The 9,405-nt window shown below is 41.6% G+C and overlaps 1 protein-coding gene across 3 annotated transcripts in view; it reads right to left on the reverse strand.

The window, feature by feature from the left end:
• Positions 1-7,904, reverse strand: part of pik3r6 (phosphoinositide-3-kinase regulatory subunit 6) — a 28,913-nt gene extending 21,009 nt beyond the window's left edge. For all 3 annotated transcript variants that reach the window (XM_014130897.2, XM_045691203.1, XM_045691201.1), the window contains exon 1: positions 7,786-7,904. The gene's annotated coding sequence lies outside the window, so the exon portion shown is untranslated. The remainder of the gene's footprint in view (positions 1-7,785) is intronic.
• Between the last annotated feature and the right edge of the window lie 1,501 nt (positions 7,905-9,405).

Consider the following 9,405-nt stretch of genomic DNA (forward strand, 5'->3'; position numbering starts at 1 on the left):
AGATGTGATCCTCAAGGAGGAAAAGAGTTTGAAGACCAGAAATATTTGTATGCAGTAATTCACTCTTTAAGGGCACTGCACTCACAATGACTTCCCATAACAAAGACAAAAGCAAAGCAAGTTGTATAAATCTGATCGATACTGCAGGAGTGGAGTCACTCAGGGCTCAGTAATCCGACCTATCCGGTTTGATAATCTCTCTGCCCGGTTACAACCCTTTCCCATTACTTCAGTCACACCTGCGTTTACCCAGCTAGCCACGCCCCTTTCACATGATCACATACCTATAAACGCCCTACAGTACGTGCAGGGTTACTCAGGTGTATGATTAAGGTTTTCATAAACACACACACTCATGAACGCACGAGCACACACGCACTCTATAAAAACTACTGTGCAGAACTATACAGGTGTAGAGTCCATGGCTGAGATTTAATTTATGATCTGGGCAACTTTAGTCTAATAGGCCTAGTCATTGTAATCCGTTTACGGGAAAAACATTATGCAAACACACAGATTGTAGAAGGGTCTTTTCCTGCTTCTTTATTCAAATCAAATCAATCAAATCAAAGTTTAGCAAAAGTCTAGAAAAAAAAATCTAATTAAAAAAAGATTCTAAAACAAGAAATCAATTAACAATCCAAGTAGATATATTAGAGTGAGCAGTTTCAAAACCCAGAATATAAATATATTTACGTGGTGTGTATAGACAGTGTAACATTTGGAAAAGCAAATGGCATGTACAGTACAGTTGTCACACCCGGATCTGTTTCACCTGTTCCTGTGATTGTCTCCACCCCCTCCAGGTGTCACTTATTTTCCCCAGTGTATTTATCCCTGTGTTTCCTGTCTCTCTGTGCCAGTTCATCTTGTATGTTTCCAAGTCAACCAGTGTTTTTCCCTTTTCTCCTGCATTTTGCATTCTCCTTTTTCTAGTCCTCACGGTTTTGACCCTTGCCTGTTTCTGGACTTTGTTCCCACCTGCCTGACCATTCTGCCTGCCTTGACCACGAGTCATTCTGCCACTTTGTACCTCCTGGACTCTGATCTGGTTTTGACCTTTTTTGCCTGTCCACGACCATTCCCTTTGGATTAATAAACATTGTAAGACTCCAACCATCTGCCTCCTGTGTCTGCATTTGGGTCTCACCTTGTGCCTTGATAACAGTGTTAATTCCGTCAACAAAAATAGTGACAAAAATATTCTTCAAACACCTATTTTTCAGTGGCAATTGACGAGACAATCTCAGTTGACTAAAACGAGATGAGACGAATCTCTGTGACTAAAATCTGACTAATAAGTGGGCTGGACAAGAGTTTTTGAAGAGATTGAGAGTTTTTCATTGATAAGCACAATTAATCTTAGCAACACAGGTGCTCGGCGCAGTTCTGTTCAGCAGTACCACACCCGGCGCACACACAGCCTACATCAGCTGGTGAGCTGTGGGGGAGCAAGCGATGAGTGTTGGCAGACAGGCTCTGCTCCGGCTCCGATTATACACATCGCGCAGGCGACTCTGTTGCTTCCTCGAAGCTAACCACCGGCCTTCTAGTTAGCTACCCTTTGCCTAGTTAAGAAACACAAGCTGCTTTACGAAATTAGCGATGTCTAGCGATGACTTTCTCTCCTTTGAGTATAGAAAAGTAGGCTGTCTTTGAATTTGTAGTCTCGCTCAACCCTCCCACTGCGTTTCATAGCCAGGTTCTGTAACCAGTGTAGCCAAGTCTCCCTCTTTTCCTCAGAGAAAACGACTTGAGAGATTACCGTTCAAAAGATACTGTATGACCCATAATACCGGTGCTACATTTTTTTTCTTTCTATTGTGCAATGGCGGGCTGCATTTTACATTCATAAAGCATATCGCTGGCCGTTCTAAAACTAGGCTACTTGCGGACCAGACCGTTAACATGACAAGGTGTAGCCTAAACAAACGGTCTCATTAGCTAGCTATAGCTAACAACCTGGATGCAACGTTTTGGAACATTCTGATAGAAATATGTAGAGTGGCAGTACCCAGTAAAGGAATGAACAGGGTTTGCTGGTATGCTCCTGCGGATGACAACAAGGACACAGACATACCACAGCCTGGCAGTGTAAAGTAAACGACCTTCTTCCAGCCCTGCCTATGATTTACAGGACAGAGCTTGCTCAGTTCCTGCTCTCTGTTTCAACTGCAGGTTGGAGGAATCCTGTTAACATCTGCCTGTAGAGCCTCAGTCTGTAGAACTGGGTCATATGAATTAGTTTGCAATGGTAATTCCTCTGAAAACAGGAAGGGCCAGCGAGAGAGAGAGAGAGAGAGAGAGAGAGAGAGAGAATATAGTAATTGGAGGGGATGGGGGATGACGGAGGATGAGGTGTGTGTGTGCGTGTGGCTTGAAATCCCCATGTAAGGACATTGAGCAGCAAAACAATATAAATACTGTAGGCTCACATGTACCTGTGTACAAAACCCAGGGAAGTACCTCGAGAACTAGTCTCGTGTAGAGTCGTTATTATGTCACAGTTGAAAAACCAGGCAAGCACAGTGTCAAAATAGTCCGGTAAATCATTCCTTTCATGACATAAGCCAAGAAATTTCCCAGTTAAAGTAACTCTTAAATTGTGTTGCTACAATATGTTGTTGAGCAATGCCTCACGCCACAAGCAAGTTGATGTTTATTTCAAGAGTCTTATCCTGGAGGCAGAACTGAGTGATTTCCCCTTAGACAGGCCAGCTGCAAGTCAAACTTTGCTATATGGTAAAAATGAATGAAAACAAAAATGTTCTTTAAGGTTAGGTTTAGCAGTGTGGTTAAGGTTTTTAAGTTTAAAAACAGATTTTATGACTTTGTGGCTGTGCCAGCTTGTGACCACGCTGCAGAGCTGCGTCCACAACAAGATTCCTGACGAAAAACGCTAAAACCGCACATCACAAACTAACACTACAAAGGTTTTTTTGTTGGAAACCAGTCCAGCAGCAAATAGAGCAAATGTTGTTCTTCGATCATTTCCATAAAAAACAAGGCATCATGTACAGAAAAAAATCAAAAAGTGACACCATTGAACAGTATTTCTCTCCATCAAACTAAGCAATAATCTAAATACAACCCCTCACACCTTACGTAACCATAACCCATACAAGATAAACTGGTCAATGATTCTCCTCCACCAGCGGTAGAAGTACCTGTAAGAAAATAAACATAGGCTATGTCCTAAAAGTAGTGCATTCTACATATAGGGAGTAGGGTGGCATTTCAGATGCTGCTGGTATGAGGGGGGATATCAATCAAGGATATTTCCTGCATTCACAGCAGGAACAATGTGAGGAAGTGTTTCAAGACCACTGGACTCTTGCAACCCTCTGGCCCTCTACCCGGGCTAAGCTTCCATAAGTCCCCCTATCACATTGCGTCAGACCCACGCATGGGCACGCGCACACACACACACACACACACACACACACACACACACACACACACACACACACACACACACACACACACACAGGAGGCAGGCATTTATGCCCCATGTGCTAAAACCATCAGGCTGGATTGAGGAAGACCGGAGGAAGAGGGTGGGTAAAGGGGGGGTCCCCAGGGGGGTCTGTAGGTGTGAATTGGGTCAGCCCCTGTACAGAGGGTCAGCTGAGGATGTCACTCCTGAGGTGGTTGTTGTTTGGGCACCAGCACTCAGGGGCCAACTGTACTGTACAGTACCTTACACACACATGCACGCACAAATATGCACATGCACGCATGTTCACACAAGCACGCACAAAAACTACTGTAAACCTAACCAAAAATAAATATGACACTTTATAGCCATGGCAACTATTCAACTTCCACAAGCATAGTCATGATGAACCAGGATCAAAAGTAAGTTCTGTACTGTAGGTCTTCTACAGTTCTGTACATGTAGGTCTTCTACAGTTCTGTACAGTAGGTCTTCTACAGTTCTGTACAGTAGGTCTTCTACAGTTCTGTACAGTAGGTCTTCTACAGTTCTGTACTGTAGGTCTTCTACAGTTCTGTACAGTAGGTCTTCTACAGTTCTGTACTGTAGGTCTTCTACAGACTGTAGGTCTTCTACAGTTCTGTACTGTAGGTCTTCTACAGTTCTGTACTGTAGGTCTTCTACAGACTGTAGGTATTCTACAGTTCTGTACAGTAGGTCTTCTACAGTTCTGTACAGTAGGTCTTCTACAGTTCTGTAGGTCTTCTACAGACTGTAGGTCTTCTACAGTTCTGTACAGTAGGTCTTCTACAGACTGTAGGTCTTCTACAGTTCTGTACAGTAGGTATTCTACAGTTCTGTACTGTAGGTCTTCTACAGTTCTGTACAGTAGGTCTTCTACAGTTCTGTACTGTAGGTCTTCTACAGTTCTGTACAGTAGGTCTTCTACAGACTGTAGGTCTTCTACAGTTCTGTACAGTAGGTCTTCTACAGTTCTGTACAGTAGGTCTTCTACAGTTCTGTACTGTAGGTCTTCTACAGTACTGTAGGTCCTCTACAGTTCTGTACTGTAGGTCTTCTACAGTTCTGTACTGTAGGTCTTCTACAGACAGTAGGTATTCTACAGTTCTGTACAGTAGGTCTTCTACATTTCTGTACTGTAGGTCTTCTACAGACTGTAGGTCTTCTACAGTTCTGTACAGTAGGTCTTCTACAGTTCTGTACTGTAGGTCTTCTACAGACTGTAGGTCTTCTACAGTTCTGTACAGTAGGTCTTCTACAGTTCTGTACTGTAGGTCTTCTACAGACTGTAGGTCTTCTACAGTTCTGTACAGTAGGTCTTCTACAGTTCTGTACAGTAGGTCTTCTACAGTTCTGTACTGTATGTCTTCTACAGACTGTAGGTCTTCTACAGACTGTAGGTCTTCTACAGTTCTGTACTGTAGGTCTTCTACAGACTGTAGGTCTTCTACAGTTCGGTACAGTAGGTCTTCTACAGTTCTGTACTGTAGGTCTTCTACAGACTGTAGGTCTTCTACAGTACAGAACTTACTTTTCATCCTGGTTCATCATGACTATGCTTTTTACAACCATTTACAACAAGGTTTTGAAATGATACCATTTGCACGATATCAAAAGTGTATGGCCTCCCTCTTATCAAAGTGATAAGAGCGTTGCACTTTACGGTTTCCCATTCATTCCTTAACGGGAAATATAACGCTTAACCTGTTCTAATCAAGCTAAAATGCAGGCTTGAAATCAAGGTTGTTACCATAGCTACAACTAGAGCCTTGTGACAACTCAGTAACAAGTGTGCTTGTGGATTCCAGGCTAGTGGTGTTGTACATTGCCTAAGCATAAATTGCATTTTTTCCATCGACTGTCTAAGGAATGGTTTTGTAGATTCTAGTAGGGCTGGTTTTGACATACACTGCTGCTGTACGTGGTCATTATAAGCCATGTTATAATGACCACGTAAACATTTATCGAGGGAGGTTGTTTGGCGTAATGCAATCTATCCGCCACTGGGACAGGATGTACGCAGGGCATCAGACTAGACGTGGTCGCAACACACACACACGCGCACACACGCACACACACACACACACTTGGCAGGGAGCATGTCGAGCCATTGTGGACACAACCTCCCAGGAGGCTTTGCACACGGCGGTGCCAAAAGTGTGGCCCTTTGTTATATTTTCTTCTTTAGGAAAACAAACGGGTGGTGTGTTGTTGAAATAAATCTGAAGTGCGTTTGAGCTGAAGTGTGTCTGCGGTTTGCCTGCCACCAATGTGCTCATAGCGTCAGGCTTAGACCGTGAGTAAGGTAGCGTTTCAATTTACAATTCTTCAGTTAAACAAGGAGGCAAAATCTTCATTTCTAATGCCAGACTCTTAGCCTGGGTGCCAGTCTGTTACTGCTCTCCATAAGGAAACCAGGCACAGTGGAACAGACTGGCACCAAGGCTACCATATTCCCACTGGGGCCACTCTTGATTTATATCAACATAGGCATGCCATAAACTTAGAGTGTTTCGACCCAGTGACTCCTGGGTTGCTACTTTGTAAACCCATTGAGACAGAGGGCTTTACCTATAATGACACTGCCTAAGCTCTCCTCAGCTATGTACACTACCAGCATCCCATACAGAAGACCCAAGCCAATGGGCCATACCATTGAGATTCCAGATTCAGGAGTGGCCAGGGTTTATGGGCACTCCCATGACAAATCAGAGCACCGCTATAAATCATTTAAAATATAAACTTGGGAACCCACATAAGTTCACGGAATATGAACATTGATCCAGCAATTAACACTTTAACCATACATTAAAGCTGCAATTTGTAACTTTTTGGGCGACCTGACAAAATTAACATAGCAATGTGAGTTATAGATCTGTCATTCACATTGAAACAAGTCTAAGAAGGGGTAGATCTGTTCTACGTGCGCTATTTCTATGCTTCCTGTTCTTAAATTTCATTTTTGCGTCTCTTACTTTAGGTTCTGTACACCAGCTTCAAACAGCTGAAAATACATTATTTTTGGATATGGAAAATATATTTCACAGTGGTTTAGATGGTACAATGATTCTCTACAATATACTTGCTTGTTTTGTCACATAAATTGAAATTAGGCGAACTATTAAAATTAATCCATGTTGGTGCGTCCCACCCTTAGAATTTTAGCAACCAGGAAATGGAGCGATTTCTGCATAGTGCATCTTTAAGTTGCTCTTATACCGGTTTAGTAACACTGTAATTACATTTGTTGGAAATGGCCAGCAACAATCTATGAGTAATTCGAAACCCTGCCCAAACAACATCACCAACAACCAATCACACATCTAGCCTGGTTCCAGATCTGTTTGTGCTGTCTTGTTGACTGTTGACCATATGAGTTGGCAAGACAGCATAAACCGATCTGGGACCAGGCCACCATTCATCCCAGAACTACCCAGAACGACCAGGAAACCTGAATCTAAAACAAGGAAACTTGAGGAAATGCACCCTGGACATCTGTGCTTTAGACTCACCAATACAAAACACACATCGCCCACAGAGCCAGAGCTTCAATCAGGCATTGTTATCATACTGTTGTTATCTCAGGAGATAAAAAAAACTGTTGTCCTTTGTGTATTCCAGTTAGGGCGTAGTGTGTTTGAACAGGCATGTTGGCAAGGAGCTTTTTAATAAAGAGTAAAAATAGAACAAAAAACATAAAATAGAACAACTTCTTTCCATGTCTACTCTGTATGCATCCATATTCCTTTCATTTACGACTGTCTATGAATAAAAAATGAAATACTGAATGCATAGTTTGTGAGTGGGATATCTGTATGAGTCGCTATCAAACTGGTTAGGTTACAGTGTGGTAGATTCTGAACTCTCCGTTACCTTATCTAAGTGTAATACCACACTGCCACACTGATAAAGAATTAACCTGATTCTCATTCACTGGAAAACTTAAACAGCTACAGTAAAAGACTGGAACCAAACAAAATATGCAGTAATCTTGTAATGAGTTTTTGTAACTCTCAACCCCAAAATACAAAGGCACACTCTGAGAACAATCGATTGTGCATGGATGACTACAGCTTTGAAATATGCATCAAAGCTTGGCTCTGCTGGCACCATATCAGAATAAGAGCTATACATTATCTCAGTAGTGAATTCAACAGTGCAACATTATTGCAGTATTTAGGTTACAATACCGTGCAACTTGAACATAAAACATGAATCACGCAATGGTCCAAGAGCATTGATCTTACTATAAAACCATTCAACATTAACAAAACAAAAACGCCATACATTTAAGAAAGCTTATTTCTGTTGACAAGATCACTATTTACCTGCCGTTAGGTTCAGCAAAGAAATCCATAAGCTTTCTATGAAGGTGATTGCTCGGTAAATACAACTTCCCACGTTGCGACAGTTGCAGCTGTGACAGCAGCACGCCCGGTAGTACAGTATAACAACGCCCACGGAGGATTTATTCAACCAATACAATGTCTCAAATGTTTCCCTGGCGATCTAGATAGGAGTTAGCCAATCAAATAGGCCTATAATATATACCTGTATTTTGTGCTAGTTTAGGTTTCTCATCTTTGAATCGATTTTTTACACAGTTGATATTCTGTTTAAAAGTCAGCCTACTGTTACTCACTGTACGTTCAAAGATATCCCAGAGAAACAAGTTTTAAAAAGAGTAGCCTACCATTTTATCTTATTTCATGGTCATTATTTATTTCTTGTAGGATTTCTCATACTATACAAACAATTCATAGAACATTGATTCTACATTGATAAGACACAAAATAAAGACTAACGTCAAAATTGGTACCATATGGAGAGAACAGAAGTGCAGGACACCGTTTTGTTACATCTTGTTACATGTATAGTACCTTTTATTTCTGTTTATTTTAAATCTGTCTTTTGAAGTTAACTATACAGCAATATACACTGAATGTACAAAACACTATGAATACCTGCTTTTTCCATGACATACTGTAGACTGCACTGTTAGTTAAGGGCTTGTAAGTAAGCATTTCACGGTAAGGTCTACACTTGTTGTATTCGGCACATGTGACAAATAAAGTTTGATTTGATTTGAATCCAGGTGACAGCTATGATCACTTACTGATGTCACTTGTTAAATCCACTTCAAAATCAGTGTAGATGAAGGGGAGGAGACAGGTTAAAGGATTTTTTTGTTTGTGTGCCATTCAGGCGATGGGCAAGACAAAAGATTTAAGTGCCTTTGAACAGGGTAGGATAGAAGGTGCCGGTTTGCATGTGTCAAGAACTGCGACGCTGATGGGTTTTTCACACTCAACAGTTTCCAGTGTGTATCAATAATGGTCCACCACCCAAAAGACATCCAGCCAACTTGACAACTGTGGCCAGCATCCCTGTGGAGGGGCTTTCAACACCTCGTAGAGTCCATGCCCTGATGAACTGAGGCTGTTGCGAGGGCAGAAGAGGGTGTAACTCAATATTAGGAATGTGTTCTTAATGTTTTGTACACTCGGGGGTACATGTGTAATGTATTCACCTGTGGTGTTTTCCTGACATCATAGGGAAACTGGTTAGGTCACAGTCAGGATAAACCCAGAGCCCTACCCATTTAAACACAAAGATTTCTAACATACCAACCTCACCCTTTATTAAGCAATTTTACTGTGCATTCTATTCTGCTGATGAATGATTACTGTGACCATATCCATTTTCGGTAGTGCAAAGCTGTAGACAACAATAAATTAGACAACTGATTAACAAAAGGACTGGATGAGTATATTCTGTAGCACCATAGACTGGTCTATGACACCAGGTCAATCTATCCTGAAATATCTATGTCCTTTCTGCGTCCCTGCGGTCATCAGTATCAGCGAAATGAACAAAATATATCTTATGTTATGTCAAATACAGTGTCAAATAAACATTACAGTGTGCTACTTAGTATGATACATCTT

Source organism: Salmo salar, chromosome ssa12 (genome assembly GCF_905237065.1).
Source record: "Salmo salar chromosome ssa12, Ssal_v3.1, whole genome shotgun sequence".
Taxonomy (NCBI): Eukaryota; Metazoa; Chordata; class Actinopteri; order Salmoniformes; family Salmonidae; genus Salmo; species Salmo salar.